The sequence below is a fragment of the Zingiber officinale genome, chromosome 11A (assembly GCF_018446385.1).
Source record: "Zingiber officinale cultivar Zhangliang chromosome 11A, Zo_v1.1, whole genome shotgun sequence".
NCBI lineage: Eukaryota > Viridiplantae > Streptophyta > Magnoliopsida > Zingiberales > Zingiberaceae > Zingiber > Zingiber officinale.
In genome coordinates, this window is record NC_056006.1 from 37618757 (window position 1) to 37637180 (window position 18424).

Here is an 18424-nt window from a genome sequence, read left to right on the forward strand (position 1 = left end):
ATTGGATGGGTAAGAAGGTGGGTATGCGGTGGGTATAAATCTCTATATACTAGAGGCTACGATAGGGACCGAGAGGAGGAATTGGTTTTGGTCTCCTGATGAAATTAAGCATCCCGTGTTCGCCCCGAACACACAACTTAATTTCATCAATAATAATTCATTCCACTAAAGAACTATTATTGAACTATCGCACCAATCCCAAATTATATTTTGGGCTCCTTCTTATTATGAGTGTGTTAGTCTCCCTGTGTTTAAGATAACAAATGTCCATTAATTAAGTTACTGACAACTCACTTAATTAATAGCTCCAAGAGTAGTACCACTCAACTTCATCGTCATGTTGGACTAAGTCCACCTGCAGGGTTTAACATGACAATTCTTATGAGCTCCTCTTGGGGACATTCTCAACCTAGATCACTAGGACACAGTTTCCTTCTATAATCAACAACACACACTATAAGTGATATCATTTTCCAACTTATCAGGCTTATTGATTTATCAAACTAAATCTCACCCATTGATAAATTAAAGAAATAAATATCAAATATATGTGGTTGTTATTATATTAGGATTAAGAGCACACACTTCCATAATAACTGAGGTTTTTGTTCCTTCATAAAGTCAGTATAAAAGGAACGACCTCAAATGGTCCTACTCAATACACTCTAAGTGTATTAGTGTAATTATATAGTTAAGATAAACTAATACCTAATTACACTATGACTTTCCAATGGTTTGTTCCTTTCCATCTTAGTCGTGAGCTACTGTTTATAATTTATAAGGAAACCGATAACATGATCTTCTGTGTGTGACACCACACACCATGTTATCTACAATATAAATTAATTGAACAACTACATTTATCATAAATGTAGACATTTGACCAATGTGATTCTTATTTCTAGATAAATGTTTATACCAAAAGCTAGGCTTTTAGTATACACTCTAACAGGAAGGTGCTAGAGGATTGGTGCAAAAGCTACGGCATTGAGCAACACTTCACGTCCGTGGCTTATCCCCAAAGTAACGGTCAAGCCGAAGTAGCCAATCGGGAAATTCTTCATATTCTGCGCGCTCGGCTCGACCATTTGGGAGGAAGTTGGCCGGATGAAGTGCCGGGCGACTTATGGGCCATCCGAACGACTCAAGGAGCGTCACGCCGTTCCATTTGGTGTATGGCGGCGGTCATTCCGGTTGAAGTCGGCGTTGACCGTCCGGATCTAGAGCTATGATGATGGCAACGCCAAACGGAGGAACATGGAGCTGGATTTGGTCGACGAGGAGCGAGCTAAGGCGTCCGTCCGGCTGGCGTCAGCGGATGAAGCAAAATTACAACCGCTGTAATCCCGGATCATTCGGTCGGCGATCTTATGGAAGAAAGTCAAGCCGATCGGCGACATCGACAAACCGAGGCACCGTGGGCCCCTTCAGGTTATTGAAAGCTCGCTCAGAGCCTATTATTTAGAGGATGAAGACGGACGGCGGACCATGGAGCGTGAATCACCTCCAGCCTTATCGAGCGGGGTGAAAGGTGCACGAATGTAAATCATTTTTGTATATGTTAGTCGCCCATGTCCCTGTAATGCAGGAAGCAAAATTAATTCAAAGGATGGCCAATGGATCCGCCGATCGGCAGCATCAAAATTAGCCTGGAAGACCGTCGAGCTCCGACGTTAAATATCAAGAGACGAGCAAAGGATAGTCTCCGAGCGGAAGACCGTCGAGCGCCGAGCAGAACGTCATCATCCGAGCGGAAGGCCGTCGAGCTCCGACGTTAAATATCGAGAGACGAGCCGGCGTCTATAAACGTCCGAGCGGAAGACCGTCGAGCTCCGACGTTAAATATCGAGAGACGAGCCGGCGTCTATAAACGTCCGAGCGGAAGACCGTCGAGCTCCGACGTTAAATATCGAGAGACGAGCCGGCGTCTATAAACGTCCGAGCGGAAGACCGTCGAGCTCCGACGTTAAATATCGAGAGATGAGCCGGCGTCTATAAACGTCCGAGCGGAAGACCGTCGAGCTCCGACGTTAAATATCGAGAGACGAGCCGGCGTCTATAAACGTCCGAGCGGAAGACCGTCGAGCTCCGATATCGAGAGACGAGTCGGTGTCTATAAACGTCCGAGCGAAAGACCGTCGAGCTCCGACGTTAAATATCGAGAGACGAGCCGGCGTCTATAAACGTCCGAGCGGAAGACCATCGAGCTCCGACGTTAAATATCGAGAGACGAGCCGGCGTCTATAAACGTCCGAGCGGATAGCCATCCACATGGTATAATCAACGATAGCCTGGTCCTTAAGACCAACATACGGCTGAGCGGCTCGCTTATCAAAAATATACGGAAAATCCCTTTTGGGGGTAAGGCACCAAGCAAAAATTGGTCAATGAGAACTAAAGATAATTACCATACCAACGAAGGGCATTACCATGCCGAGCGGCTGCTCAGTCGCATGATGAAAGACGTTATTAAAGACAATCTACTTTAGTCTGACAAAGCGTGGTGTCGAGTGGAGGAGTTTTAAAGAACACTTTAGTTATGACGAGAGACAAATTTCTTGCCAAAACAAAAGTTGAAGGAAAGGAAAAGATTATCTATTAAGCACAAGGCTAACAAAAAAAAAAAAAAAGTTACAGCAAAAGTAAGTTGGGCCGAACGGCGGGGATACAAAAAAGTTCATAGGAAACACTCCTCATGCATTGAAATCAAAAAGAGCATCAAGGATGGCGCCCATCACGGTCGCGAGGTCCTCGGGAGTGATGGTCAGCTCGGCAGGCAGGTGGCCTTTGGCCTTTAAGTGATCCACAGCCGCTTTGATCGCCTCTTCAAAGGTGAGGGAGATCTTGTCAGTAAATTTCTCCCCAAAGGCATCCGAGCGGATGAATGCCTTCCTCACCTCGTCGGAGCGAGCCGACTCCCCCTCTTGATACTGGCAGCTTGGAGATCCTTCAAATCTCCATCAAATCTTTGAAGATCGGCCGAGCGGCTCTCCTTCTCGGTGGCCAGAAGAGCGTCCAGATCCTTGATTCGTTGCTCCAGCCCTCTGATCTCCACCTTCATTAGGTCCATGTCATCGATGGCCTGGCGCTTCCGGGTGGTCGCTGTCTTGATTTCCTTATCTTGTTGTTTGACCATCGCTTCGAGCCGAACGACCTTGCTCGCCAGATCGGAAGCTCGTTTCCGTTCGGCTTCCAGTGATTTTTCGGCCTTCTCCAGAGCGGCCGTCGACTGTCGGCTGTCTCCCGCGGCCTTGAGTTTCTTCAATTCATCCTCCAGCTCGGCCAACCGATTGCTAACGGCAATCTGCTCCACCCAGTTCTACGAGCAAAAGTGAACAGGTTAAAAACTTAATTCAAATACACGAACAAAGAAAAAGAGCATACCCCGGTGGCCTGTTGAAGGTTGCTGTCGCCGAGCTGCCCGAGAGTCATCTCTTTTATTCGGCGCCAAGCGTCCTCCCAAGCTTTTGCAAGATGGCCCGTCAAGGTGATCTGCTGCTCGGGGACCACTGGCCGATCAGCAGCAGCCATGTATTCCTCTGAGGGGAGGCGCAGGACGGTTTTAATTAAATTTGAGCCGCTCGGCTCGCTCTGAGAAGCATCGGCCTTACCGGACGGCCCACCGGTGAACGAGGAAGGAAGCTCGCCCAAACGCCTGATACGGCGCAGAGTTCTTGAAGGGCTGGACGGCGGCACCTCAGAGCTTGCCCTCGGAGAGCCATGTGGGGTCGGGGTACTCTCTAGGGAAACCGTCCCGGACAACACCGGAGCATCCGCGCCCCGCTCGGGCTGTGGCTCATCAAGTGGAGTTGAGGCAGAGGCAGATTCCGGTCGTCGGCGCTTCCGAGTGACTAGCGGAACATCATCGGTCAAACGACCCTCTACCTCGGCTTGGGTAGAAGGTTCTGTGCCGCCCGCTGCCTCGTCAGGAGAGGTAGTAGCTGCTAAGGCTTCAGGGGCATCCTGAGTCCCCTCGCCTAATTCGCCGGTCGGATCGGCTGGATCAAGGCCCCGCTCGGCGACCTCCTTGTTCTTCACCGCCTCAATCTGAGCGGCTTTCAATTTGAGCTTCTCGGTCACTTTAGCACGCCACATGACTTCAGCTGCAGAAACAAAGATTAAATCAATTAGAACAAAAGAAAAAGGAGGGATGAGAATCGCTTACTCATGCTGCAGGGCAGATCGGCGGGGGTAGAAGACAAGCCGAATATGTTCATTACTCCCGGAAGGAGCAGCTTGTCAATATGATAGCGCTGACCAACCAGCCGTTCGACTGCATGAAGGTAGGCCGCGTCGCCTCTAAATTTGCCGAGCTCCGGTTGCGCTGGCATCGCCGTCTGCCACTTGGTGCGAAAAGTTGGCCACTCGGGAAAACGTATATAGAAAAAATGCTCCTTCCAATGTTTGTTGGAGCTCGGCATGTTATCGAAGAGGACGAAACCTATCCTAGACTGGAAAACAAAGGTGCCCCACTCGGCTTGCTTGGGATAAAAAAAGTAGTGGAAAAATCTTAGGGTCGAGGGGGATGCCGTTCAGTTTGAATAAAATTATCACCCCGCTCAGCAGCCTTACGGAGTTCGGAACTAGTTGGCTGAGCGGGATGCGGAAGTAGTTGCGGGTCGGAAGGAATGTCGTAAGTCCGAGCAAGACGCAACGCGTCCTCCTCGTCAAAACGGCTCTCCATGGTCATGTACCATAGACCCGGAGCGTCGCCGGTCGACTGCGAGGTGCTAGTCATGGTCGAAAGACAAGAATACGGGACCAAAAGGGAAGGTTCAAGCGAGGAATGGAGGAAAACCGACTGAAGGAAACAATTAACAGAAAGAAGAAAACGTTGGGAACGAGAAAGAGGGTCTTACGAGCAAGAGAGATGATCGACGGGGGCCTGGGGGTTGCCGAAGAGCTGAGGGGCAAGGTCGCCGGAGAAGAAAACGAGCAGAGGGGCGCCGGAGGAGGATGAAGCAACAATGCGGCGGAAACGGAGTCGCGGGCTTTATATCGCCGCCCAGGAGCAACCTCCACCGTCCGATCCAGGGCGTCGATAACGAGGTCATCATCCAGCCGTTCATTTCAAACGGCGACTGTCCCATCGGATGTGATGCCACCGCCATACCCTGACAAGAGAAAGGTAGCCACGTGTCAGCAAGTTACGGGTTAACGCACGTGGTTGACGGAAGCTTCGGCATGAATTCCTAGGCATGGGCAAGCTATCGCCGAACGGCTGAGCATCCATTAACCCGTCTGAGCGGACTAAGGTATCGGTTGTCCCTTGATCAGATCGGCAGTCTAGTCAGTCGGACTTCGCCTCCTTCGACTAGACTTGAAGGGAAGGCAAGTGATCCGGTGGTTAGAACAGGGGACCCCCATTCTGAGGGGTCCATGCCACGATGGAGTCAAAAGGCCAAGTGGCCGACCGGCTAGGCAGACCAACCGGTGAATAACTGAGGCAATAGGCGCCCCGACTAAAGTTGGGGTTCCGACGCTCAATGGAACAGTAGTAAAGAGCCGAGCGGAAGGCCTAAGAGAAGTTGATGTACTGCTAACAGTTCTTACATAGCACCCTACCGAAACTCTCTCCAGCATATCGCTGCAAACGACAGTCCGGACGTGAGGAGAGTGCCGCCCGGACTGCGCATGAGATGAGGTCCGTCTGGCCGGCGCGTGAACTCTCCGTTCAGCTGGACGGACAGACGTCCCGACCTGTTGTGGGTAAAGGGGGACAGGAACATCTTCTGACAGCCGTCAAGTCATATGGCTAGGCCATACTCTAAATCTGACAACGAGGTGTTCTGTTGTCCCATCGAAGACGTGATTGGACTGTAGCAGTATGGCGTCAGGTAAGCTTTCTGACAGACACACACCCAAGCTTTCTGACAGACGCACAGGAACCCTTCCACCGTTGTATATAAAGAGCCGTAGACTTCGCCGGAGATACGCATTCTACAAGCTTTGGAGCCACTTTCTTTACCAATTGCTTGCCTGACTTGAGCGTCGGAGGGTCACCGCCGGGAACCCCTTCCCGGCCCGACTTCTGTGCAGGGTCGCCGGAGCTTCGTACGACCAGTCGAAGACCCACATCAGCAACCGGAGAGCGCCATGTGCCCAGCGTCCGTTGAGTCAGCGTTCGGACAGGATCAATGATGATAGAAAATTTTAATTTTAAAACTTATATCCCTTTTTTCCTTAAACCATGAGGATGGTTAAAAAAGGAAAGTTTTAAAACTTTTAAAACTCTCTATTAAAACATGTGGCCTAATTCAAAATAAGGAAAGTTTTTAAAAATTAAAATCTCTCTTTTAAAACTTATAGTTTTCTACAAAGAGAAGATTTTAAAAATTCAAAACAACCCTCCTATTTGAATTAATGTTGGCCGGCCCCTACAAGCTTGGTCACCAAGATATAGGGCCGGCCCCTATAAGAGGATATGGCCGGCCATTGCTTGGTCACCAAGCAATGGTCCGGCCCCCTTCTTGGACACCAAGAAGAGCCTTACATTTGGATGGACTTGAGGCTATAATGAGGCTACGACAGGGACCTAGAGGAGAAATTGGTTTTGGCCTCCCGATGAGCTTGAGTATCCCGTGTTCTCCCCGAACACATAACTCAAGTTCATTGATAATAACTCATTCCACTAGAGAGTTATTACCGCACTACCGCACCAATCCCAAATTACATTATGGGCTCCTTCTTATCATGAGTGTGTTAGTCTCTCTGTGTTTAAAATTACGATTGTCCACTAATTAAGTAAGTTACTGACAACTCACTTAATTAATATCTAGCTCCAAGAGTAGTACCACTCAACTTTATTATCATGTCGGACTATGTCCACCTGCAGGGTTTAACATGACAATCTTTATGAGCTCCTCTTGGGGACATTCTCAATCTAGATAACTAGGACACAGATTCCTTCTATAATCAACAACACACACTATAAGTAATATCATTTCCCAACTTATCGGGCATATTGATTTATCGAGCTAAACCTCACCCTTTGATAAATCAAAGAAATAAATATTAAATATATGTGCTTGTTATTATATTAGGATTAAGAGCACATACTTCCATAATAACTAAGGTTTAGTTCTTTTACTAAGTTAGTACAAAAAGAACTTACCTAAATGATCCTACTCAATACACTTAAAGTGTATCAGTGTAATTTATTAGTCAAGATAAACTAATACTTAATTACACTACGACTATACTGATGATTTGTTCCTTTCCATCTTAGTCGTGAGCATCTGTTTATAATTTATAAATAGCCGACAACATGATCTTCTGAGTATGACACCACACTCCATGTTATCTACTATATAAATTAATTGAACAATTACATTTATCAAATAAATGTAGAAATTGACCAATGTGATTTTTTTTATTTCAACAAATAAATGTTTACAAAAGCTAGACTTTTAGTATACACTCTAACAATCTCCCACTTATACTAAAAGACTAAGTTGCCATATCTGTTGTCTTACATCTGATTCCCCTCCCCTCCATATGCCGATCAAAAGCTTTCGCCGGAAGGGCCTTTGTGAAAGTATCTGCTAGGTTATCTTTTGATGCAATTTTGGCGACGACAACTTTTCCTCGCTTGACGATGTCTCGTATCAGGTGGTACTTGCGCTCTATATATTTACTTGCCTTATGAGCTCGTGGTTCCTTCGAGTTTGCAACTACACCGCTATTATCACAATAAATTGTGATGATCTTAGGCAAACCAGAAATCACATCTAAGTCCATTAGAAAGTTCCTGAGCCATACGGCTTCTTTTGCTGCCTCAGAGGCTGCAACATACTCAGCTTCCATAGTTGAGTCAGAGACGCATTTCTGCTTAACACTCCTCCATGCAATGGCTCCACCTCCTAGAGTAAACACATAGCCTGATGTTGACTTACTATTGTCCCTATCTGATTGGAAGTCCGTATCCGTGTAACCCACAGGGAGCAAATCATCTGCTTAGTAAACTAGCATATAATCTCTAGTCCTTCTCAGGTACTTTAATATATACTTTATCGCAGTCCAATGCCCTTGTCCAGGGTTACTCTGATATCTGCTAACCATGCCTATGGCAAAACAAATATCAAGTCTCGTACACAACATTGCATACATAAGTCTTCCTACAGCCGATGCATAAGGAACTGCCTTCATGTCCTCAATCTCCTTGAATGTCTTTGGAGACATCTCTTTAGATAAGGCTACTCCATGTCTAAAAGGTAAGAAACCTTTTTTGGAATTTTGCATGCTAAAACGAGCAAGGATTGTGTCTATATATAAAGCTTGGGATAGGCACAACATTCTTTTCTTGTGATCCCTTATAACTTTGATCCCAAGAATGTGTGCACATTCTCCTAAGTCCTTCATATCAAATTTTTTGGACAACCATACCCTTACATCCGATAATACCTTGACATTGTTGCCAATTAACAAAATATCATCTACGTATAGTATAAGAAATACCACCACATTTCCGTTATACTTCTTGTATACACAAGACTCATCCGGACACTGAATAAATCCAAATGACTGGATTACTTCATTAAACCGGATGTTCCAAGATCTTGAAGCTTGCTTCAATCCGTAAATGGACCGATTAAGCTTGCACACTAGATCCTCTTTGCCTTTTTCAATGAACCCTTCTGGTTGCTTCATATGGATGTTTTCTTCAAGACTTTCGTTAAGGAAAGCTGTTTTGACATCCATTTGCTAAATCTCATAATCCATATGAGCAGCAATGGATTAAGCATGGCTACCGGTGAAAAAGTCTCCTCATAGTCGATTCCCTCTTTCTGAGTATACCCTTTCGCAACAAGCCTTACTTTGAAGGTTTCTACCTTCCCATCTGTCCCTCTTTTCCTTTTATAGATCCACTTGCATCCAACGGCTTTTACACCATCAGGTGGTTCTACAAGCTCCCAGATCTTATTAGAGTACATAGACTTTATTTCAGAATTCATTGCCTTTTGCCAAGATACTGCATCTATATCTTGGAGTGCTTCATCATATGTCCGGGGATCAAGTTCATGTTTACCCGGTATCAAGTCCGAAGACTCTCCCAAAAACATAAATCTCTCAGGTTGTATTACAACCCTCCCACTACGATGAGGCACCGTCTGTGGTTGTGTATCATGTGCAACACGTGTTGCAGTCTCTTGTGGTACTTCATCTTGTACTGTTGGTACTGAAGTAGACGTGTCCTCTCTAATTTCTTCTAGAACTATTTCACTCATGAGCTTATGGTTCATTACATAATCTTCTTCTAAAAATCGAGCATTGGTGCTAACAATGATCTTCTGATTTTTAGGATTATAAAACAAATCACCTTTCGTTCTCTTAGGATATCCAACAAACAGACAAACTTCTGTACGTGATTCCAACTTGTCAGTATCTCCCTTCAGCACATGTGCTGGACTACCCCATATCCGGATATGATTCAAACTAGGCTTACGCCCATTCTATAATTCCATGGGAGTAGAAGAAACTGTTTTAGAAGGTACCATATTCAGAATGTACACTGCTGTTTCTAAAGCATATCCCTAAAATGAATTTGGTAATTCTGAATAACTCATCATCAATCTAACCATTTCCATAAGAGTCATATTCCTTCATTCTGCCACACCATTCTGCTGGGGTGTACCAGGTGTAGTCAATTGGGATTGAATCCCAACTTCTGATAAGTAATTCCTAAACTCTCCAAAGAGGTATTCGCCACCACGGTCGGACCGTAGTGTCTTGATACTTTTACCAAGACGTTTCTCCACATTAGCCCTATATTCTTTGAACTTGTCAAAGCATTTAGACTTGCGGTGCATCAGGTAAATGTATCCCTATCTTAAATAATCGTCTATAAAGGAGATAAAGTATTAATAACCTCCTCTTGCCTGGATAGACATAGGACCACACAAATCAGAATGAACCAGTTCTAACGCATCTTTGGCTCTATACCCCTTGGCCTTAAAAGGTCTCTTGGTCATTTTACCTTCCAAGCAAGATTCACATGTTGGAAAGTTTTCCAACTCTAATGAACCCAATAGTCCATCGGCTACAAGCCTTTGAATCCTACTTAAATTAATATGTCTAAGCCTTAGATGCCAAAGATATGTTTGGCTCATTTCCGAAGGTTCTTTTCTCTTTTTAGAGTTAGAAGATGTGTTATTAATTTTCATATTTTGCTTTGTGGGAGAAATTAGATTTAAAGTGTATAAATTGCCAACCAATACACCAGAACAGATAATCATCTTATTTCTCTTTATAACCACATTGTTACTAAAAGAAACTGAATATCCATCCAAATACAGTTTAGAAACTGAAATAAATTATTTCTAAAACTGGGTACATAAAGACAATTTCTTAAAATCAAATTTCTATTCCTATCAAATGATAAGTAGACGTCTCCCACTGCAACAACCGCCACCTTAGTAGCATTACCCATGTAGACAGTTATCTCTCCATCAAATAGTCGTCGGGTTTCCTGGAACCCCTGCAAAGAATTGCAGACATGATCAGTGGCTCCCGTATCTACACACCAGGTACTGGTAGATAACACCACTAAACATGTTTCAACTACTAGAGTATGAGATATACCTTTATTGTTCTGGTTCCTACGAGGATAGTCCGCTTTCCAATGTCTAGACTGCTTGCAGATGAAGCACTTGCCCTTTGGCTTCTTCATTCCAGCTTTCTGTCCTGTATTCTGAGGTTTATTTACCTTCTTTGCTGAAAAGACCTGTTTCTTCTTCTTCTTGCCTTTCGACTTAGAAGTAGAACCATTTTCAGCATAGTGAATCTGAGAACCGTGACGAAATATTCCTTCTGCTGCCTGTAGTTCTGTCAGAAGTTCTGCCAACGTATACTCTCCTTTGTTCATGTTATAGTTCAGGCGGAACTGCTCAAAACTTCTGGGTAGCGTTTGGAGAATTATATCATCCTAGGTTTCCCCATCGATTTCTCCTCCAAGGACTTGTATTTCATTCAGATAAGCCATCATTTTGAGGATATGATCCCTTATGGGTGTCCCCTCAGTCATGGTGGCTGTCATTAGCTTCCTCATCGCCTCTTGCCTAGCAGTCCGACTCTGGTGCCCAAAGAGTTCTTTGAGATTGTTCATTATATCATAAGCTGTTGGTAAATCTTGATGCTGATGTTGCAATACATTTGACATAGATGCCAAAATGTAACACCGTGCCATCTCATCAGCTTTTACCCATTTCTTATGATACTCAATCTCCTCTGGGGTAGAGTCACCGTCAGGTGTATCAGGGCAAGCCTCAGTCAATACAAACTTATAGCTTTCAACAGTAAGAACAATGTCCAGGTTTCTTTTCCAATCAATATAGTTGGGACAAGTAAGTTTGTTCTCTTTCAGTATAATAGCTAGTGGGTTGAAAGTCATCCTAAGCATCACAAAAATAAACTTTGGTCAAGACTCTAAATTTAGAATAATATTGATTCCTCAAACAATACTATTTTAAATTAACCAACACCTCAAATCACCGTGAATATTGCATGCCACGTTAGTGTGGACGTATACAAATTCATCATTTGTAAGAGGAGGGTGTGACCCATTAATTTTATTATGTTGTCATCCTAACTTTATGACAAATAAAATTAATAGTTGATTTCACTTTGGTCACACAAGACAATAGCAGTGACTCCGTTGGGGAGGATACTATTGAATGCGTCTAAGTGTATACCATTACTTGATACTAAGTCCATTAAATAGGATTGTGCCCCTTCAGTTGAAGAAGATCACACGCTCCTAAATAATTTCTTATAACCATCCATAAAAGGAAGTTTGATCTAGTGATCTGCAAAAAACCCATCCGTTGTGGAGGGAGGCACTCAGAGCCAACACGCAGGCTTGTTGCATCACTTACAAACCAGTAATAGAGACCATGGGATTTATTAAAATCCCTCTCCCACTTAGTTATTTAAAAATGAGGATTTTTAACCTATCCTAGCATACATCACATGCATATAAACATCACAGTAAATAAAAGCAATAAATTTGGAAATTAATTTTCCAACTATTATGGCCTTTTTCATCACTGTCTTCAGTATGCTCCAACCCTAGCTGCTGCCATCTTTAGCTACCGCCATCAGGTCGAGTTGTCGCATCCTTCTTGCTTCTTATTCCGCTGCGCCTCTGGTGCTCCAAAAGTACCATGCCTTGCAAGAATCTGATCCACGACAAAAATAGAATTTTACATATATCGATCCTATATTCCACGAGGGAATGTACATGTATTCTAGATAGAACAAAAATAAAATTCTAAAAAATAATACAGCTCCTGCTGTATTTTATACATACAATCATGCACACAAATAATGCCCTTGACATGTCCAAGGGTCCAATCACACACAATTATCAATAAGCCATAATAGTTGGAGCCTGCAACCAAAGAGTTAGCACATCCTACTATTTTCCTGCCTAAATTATGTATGACATGTGCATAACCTATTTGAATTCTAAAAATATACAGAGGCAAACCCAAGCTCTGATACCAATTGTTGGTTAAACCTAGGAAAACGTACCGGTTCCACTGTACAAAAATTTTGTACAAGTGTCGAACCTTTCCTTAAATAACCTATTGTGTTCTTTAGAAGTTAAATTAAGAATCGCAGACGGAACTTAACATCATTGATTCCAAATTTAACTTATCTGTTCTTAATGGTTTAGATTTGAATCCCAAGCAGAACTTAACACTATTGATTCAAATCTACCTAGATTATTAATTCCATAAATATTAATTTCCAAAATTGGCTTCCAGGACTACATGGCGAGGCACATGACCTTCTTGGATATAGGAGCAACCACCACCGCCTAGGCAAAGCATTTTAAGGAAAGCTAATATTTATTTCCTTAAATAAGTCTAGGTTAACCGAAAAGAACAATGGAATCACAAATTCGAAAAAGAAGAAAACACAAAATCGAAAAATAAATTCGATTAAACTAGATCTAATTGCCTCTTGTATTTAGAATTCTTACAAAGAGAAAAACTAGCATGATGCGGAAAACAATTGCTAATTATACCTTCTCTTTGTATGCTAATGACCTCGAGATCTTCTGCCGTATTCCTCGCCTCGCCTTAGACGTCGTGTGGGCGACGATCCTCCAAGATGAATACCACCCAAAAGCTTCCTCCTTCTTCTTCTAAAATCCGGCTACCACCACCACCAAGGAGAAGAGAGCAAAGGGAGAGGAAGAAGGGAGAGGGTCGGCCACACCAAGAGATCACCCAAGCAAAAGAATAAGAGTTGTATCTCATGAAGCCCCCTCACCCCTTCTTTTATATTACTTGCCCAAGGCAAATAAGGAAAAACCTTTTACAAAAAATAAAATCATCCAAGAGTTTTTCCTTTTTCCTTTTTATTTTTCCTTTTCTTTCCTCTTGATTGAATCAATCATCAATCAATGGTTGAGATCAATCCTATTTGGTTTAAGATTGGGATTGGCCGGCCCCTTGTTGGACACCAAGCAAGGTGGCCGGCCACCATATTTTGGAAAGAAAAAATAATAATTTTTATAAAATTTTATAAGAAGAAAACTCTTATAAATTTTACAAGCTCTCTTTCCTAAAGTTAAAAAAGGAAAGTTTCTAAAAATTAAAATCATGTTTTAAAATTTAAAAAGTCTCTTATAAAATTTACTTTTTTAACATGATGATAAAAAATTTTAATTTTAAAACTTATCTCCCTTTTTTCCTTAAACCATGAGGATGGTTAAAAAAGGAAAGTTTTAAAACTTTTAAAACTCTCTATTAAAACATGTGGCCTAATTCAAAATAAGGAAAGTTTTTAAAAATTAATATCTCTTTTAAAACTTATAGTTTTCTACAAAGAGAAGATTTTAAAAATTCAAAACCCCTCCAATTTGAATTAATGTTGGCCGGCCCCTACAAGCTTGGTCACCAAGCTATAGGGTCGGCCCCTATAAGAGGATGTGGTTGGCTATTGTTTGGTCACCAAGCAATGGTCCGGCCCCCTTCTTGGACACCAAGAAGAGCCTTACATTTGGATGGACTTGAGGCTATAATGAGGCTACGACAGGGACCTAGAGGAGAAATTAGTTTTGGCCTCCCGATGAGCTCTAGTGATACCGTGTTCTCCCCGAACACACAACTCAAGTTCATCGATAATAACTCATTCCACTAGAGAGTTATTACCGCACTACCGCACCAATCCCAAATTACATTATGGGCTCCTTCTTATCATGAGTGTGTTAGTCCCCCTGTGTTTAAGATTATGAATGCCCACTAATTAAGTAAGTTACTGACAACTCACTTAATTAATATCTAGCTCCAAGAGTAGTACCACTCAACTTTATTGTTATGTCGGACTATGTCCACCTGCAGGGTTTAACATGGCAATCCTTATGAGCTCCTCTTGGGGACATTCTCAACCTAGATAACTAGGACACAGATTCCTTCTATAATCAACAACACACACTATAAGTAATATCAATTCCCAACTTATCGGGCATATTGATTTATCGAGCTAAACCTCACCCTTTGATAAATCAAAGAAATAAATATTAAATATATGTGCTTGTTATTATATTAGGATTAAGAGCACACACTTCCATAATAACTAATGTTTAGTTCTTTTACTAAGTCAGTAAAAAAAGAACTTACCTAAATGATCCTACTCAATACACTTAAAGTGCATCTGTGTAATTTATTAGTCAAGATAAACTAATACTTAATTACACTACGACTATACTAATGATTTGTTCCTTTCCATCTTAGTCGCGAGCATCTGTTTATAATTTATAATGAGCCGACAACATGATCTTCTGAGTGTGACACCACACTCCATGTTATCTACTATATAAATTAATTGAACAATTACATTTATCAAATAAATGTAGAAATTGACCAATGTGATTCTTTTATTTCAACAAATAAATATTTACAAAAGCTAGGCTTTTAGTATACACTCTAACATAAATGAGGTATCTCTCTTTCACTTTGCAGAGGCTGCCATGCTCCGGGCTTATTCCTCAAATAAAAAATACCAATCTTTCGTCATTTTGAAAGCTATAAGCTTGGAGCTTAAACATGGCTTAGCAGCTGCCTCACAATCTGCCCCTTCTGTCTCGCAGTCTGCCCCTTCCGCCTCACAATCTGCCCCAGTTGCGCCAGCCCGGGAGGAAGCTTCCCCGGCTCTTTCCCTGGATGCTGCTCCTTTGGAAGACCTTGCCACTTTGGAGCAGGCCGAGGAAGAGCGAGCCACGTCTCCCCCGCCCGCCAAACAATTACGCCTCCAGCGCAAAAGGAAGAAAGTTACTCCTGCGATTCAGGAGTCTCCTCCGCCTCTTCCTTCAGGCCGGCGTCCATTTGCGGCCTCTCAATCTTCAGCGGCCAAGGCTATTACTCCCGACCAGGAGATTACTATGGGACCAGAGGTTCCCATCCTGTCGCCCAGAATATCAGCCCCGACACCTGGTAAGGATCTATCCCCCGAGCAGGCCATTCTTCCCGCTCAGGTTTTCTCTCCCGGGTAGCTCCCCTTTCCCATAATGGATCAGCTCGAGAGCTCTGAAACTGTGTCCGCCTCACTTCCTACAGCCGCTCTAGCTTCCACCTCTCGATCTCGGGGAAAGATCTCCAAAAAATATGCCTTCACCGCCTCCTGGCGCTTGCCCTCCTCCACCGAGCCTGATGACGCCGAAGAAGCTGCGGAAGATGCTCCTTCTGCTGTCGGCCTGGTTGAGTTACAGGGCGAGCTAGCCACGTCCTAGAGGGCAGATAATTAGAAATTTTGGAACAATCCGCCGATGGAAGGGATGGACCAAGCTTCCCGCCAGCTAGTTACTGTGAGTTTTCTCTTATCCGAGCTCCTCCTAAGGAATTTCTTATAACCCTTCCTTCTATGCTACATGCAAGCCTGTTCTGCAGGCCTAAGTGCGATTCAACACGCCGCCAACTTGCAGAGGGAGAATGAAGTGTTGAAGGCTCGTCTTCAGGAGTTGGAGCTGCCGCTTACTCCACGTGTTCCACTCAACCCCACGCCCGGTGATCTGGCAGGGTATCTTCGGCTGATCGGGGAGTCTACAAAGTCTGCCCGAAACATCTCCCATACCACTTTTGACAATATAAAGATCGTGGAGGCATCTCTGAAGACCAGTGAGTCCAAACTAGCTTCTAAGGCAGAACGACGTCGCTCACTAGTGGTTGAGTTGGATGAGAAGGACGCTCGGTTGGCCACCCTATCCTCCGATCTAAATAGTCTGAAAGAAGCCCAAGAGACTCTTCAGAAGAGCTTAACAGATGTTCAGGGTCAGCTAGCTTCTAGTGCCGACCGTGAGAAGACCCTTCAAAGTCGCTGGGAGGCCAGCCAAGCAACCCTCAAATCAATGCAGGTCGATCTTTTGAAGGCTCAAGAGGATGCTTCCCAAAGTCAAAAATATTTGACTTTGGCCTGAGCCGATGCTGAGAAGGCCCGGGCAGAGCTGACAGATTATCAAGCAAGCGAGGCCGATCGTCTAAGAGCATATAGACAATCGTACGTCACATCTCCCTTCTTCTTGAGGAAGATCGGGGGTCTGTCGAACCTTATGCTATGCTGTTGCGCAGCCGGCGGGGCTCGTCAATTGTTTGAGCAGGATCTACTTCGCTCCGCCCCTTCAGAGAACTTCTTGGATACTGCTCGCCTGATGAACGAGCTTCCGGCCGGGTCACTTCCTTCCTTCAAGAATGACGACGACTTATTTCTCCTTCCCGAGCCTCCTGCTGATAGTGAGCCTTGATGTGGCTTTGTATGCTGAGCATTGACGTGTGTCTATGTAACTAAAACATTGTCGACGATTCTCTCATGTTAGGATTTGTTAGCATAGAGGACCCTTTAACTCTTATTTGATATGACTGCTTGTTTTTGATTTCTCCTTAGCTCATTAGCTTCTTACCAATTGCCTTGTATGTTTCCCGACCAATATAAATCGTGGCAATATGGAGGTGTACTTAGACCTTCTGATTCAAGAGTTATCTAGCCTCGGTCGGGATTTCCCTTTTTACCCCGCCCTGTTTACTTTGCCTTTTTCTACTGACCACCTTGGTTCAACTTGATTTAGCAAATCACCCTGGTCTGCATTTTTTACCCCGACCTGTTTAACTTACCTTTCTCTGCTGGTTGCCCTGGCTCAGCCATACACCCGGTCTTCTCTTTCCACTATAATCCAGGTCAGGATAACTCCAGAATGGGAAATCGAGGATTAAGGCCCGACCGGGAAGCATAGAACACTTAGAACGGTTGCATCTTTTCCTGACATCTATCTCCTCGTACTTTGCACTGACACTTTTCCAGATATACCCTCGGCCGTTATTTTCAAAGAAGATCCATCGGCCCTCTTTGCTCCCGCCAATTATTGGGGACCGGTGGATGATACTTGACTAAATTGCCCTTCCGCCCAGCGGCTATAAATAATCTCCTCTCGCTTTTGCCTCCAGACTTTTCACGTCTTCTTCTACTTCCCGTCAGAATCCCTTGCTACTCCAGAATCTTCTGCTTTCGCATCGATAGCTCTCCTCTTGATCTCGTCTCCTTCTGTTTCTTTTCACATGGCATCCTCCTCCTATCTGTCATCCCTGGCGGCGATGTACTTTCCTGGCTCATCCACTTTCGACGAGCTAGATCGGGATGACCTGCAATATACATATGGAGTGGTGGATAATGCGCATGTGATCATCCCCACCGGAGTACACCAATTTTTTGCTCCTCCTGATGGATATTGAACCTTCTTTAAAGAGCAATTTGTGGCCAGCCTCCGTCTCCCTCTTCACCCCTTCTTTTCTGACGTGTGCCGCCATTTCAAAATTCCCCTGGGACAACTGACACCGAATTCTATAAGGATCCTCTGTGGATTTGTAGTGCTCTACGACGTATGCAAGCTATCTTGGTCTGCCCATTTGTTCCACTACTTCTTCACCCTTCGGCAAGAGGAAGAAGGCTCCTTCCGCTTCCAGCCTCGTCTTCGGACTGCTTTTTTCTCACCTCTTCAACCTTCTGAACCGAACTGGAGGAGCAAATTTTTCTTCATTCGATTTCCCCATGAGGTAGAGTGGCCCTTGCAATGGCAATCGTCATTTCCCCTGACCCAGCCACTAGGGGATTTTCATCTTGATACATCCTATATAGAGGCTTCCTCTCGCTTAGCGGGATGGCAACTGAACTTGACGCGTTTATTATCTGAGGAATTGCTATCCTACTTTTGCCTGAGCTATCTTACTCCTGAGATGCCTCATTCCCTAGGTAAGATTCTTTTTTAGTTCTCTCATAACTTCATGCATTTTATTTTTTCATACTGTAGCTGACCTCCTATTTTATCTTGTGCAGCTGAGGTCTTAACCTGTGCTTCCGAGGTTCAACCTCTTCCTATAAGTGACATGGAGATCATGCGGCGTGGTCGTGTTATTTTAGAGAGGAGATC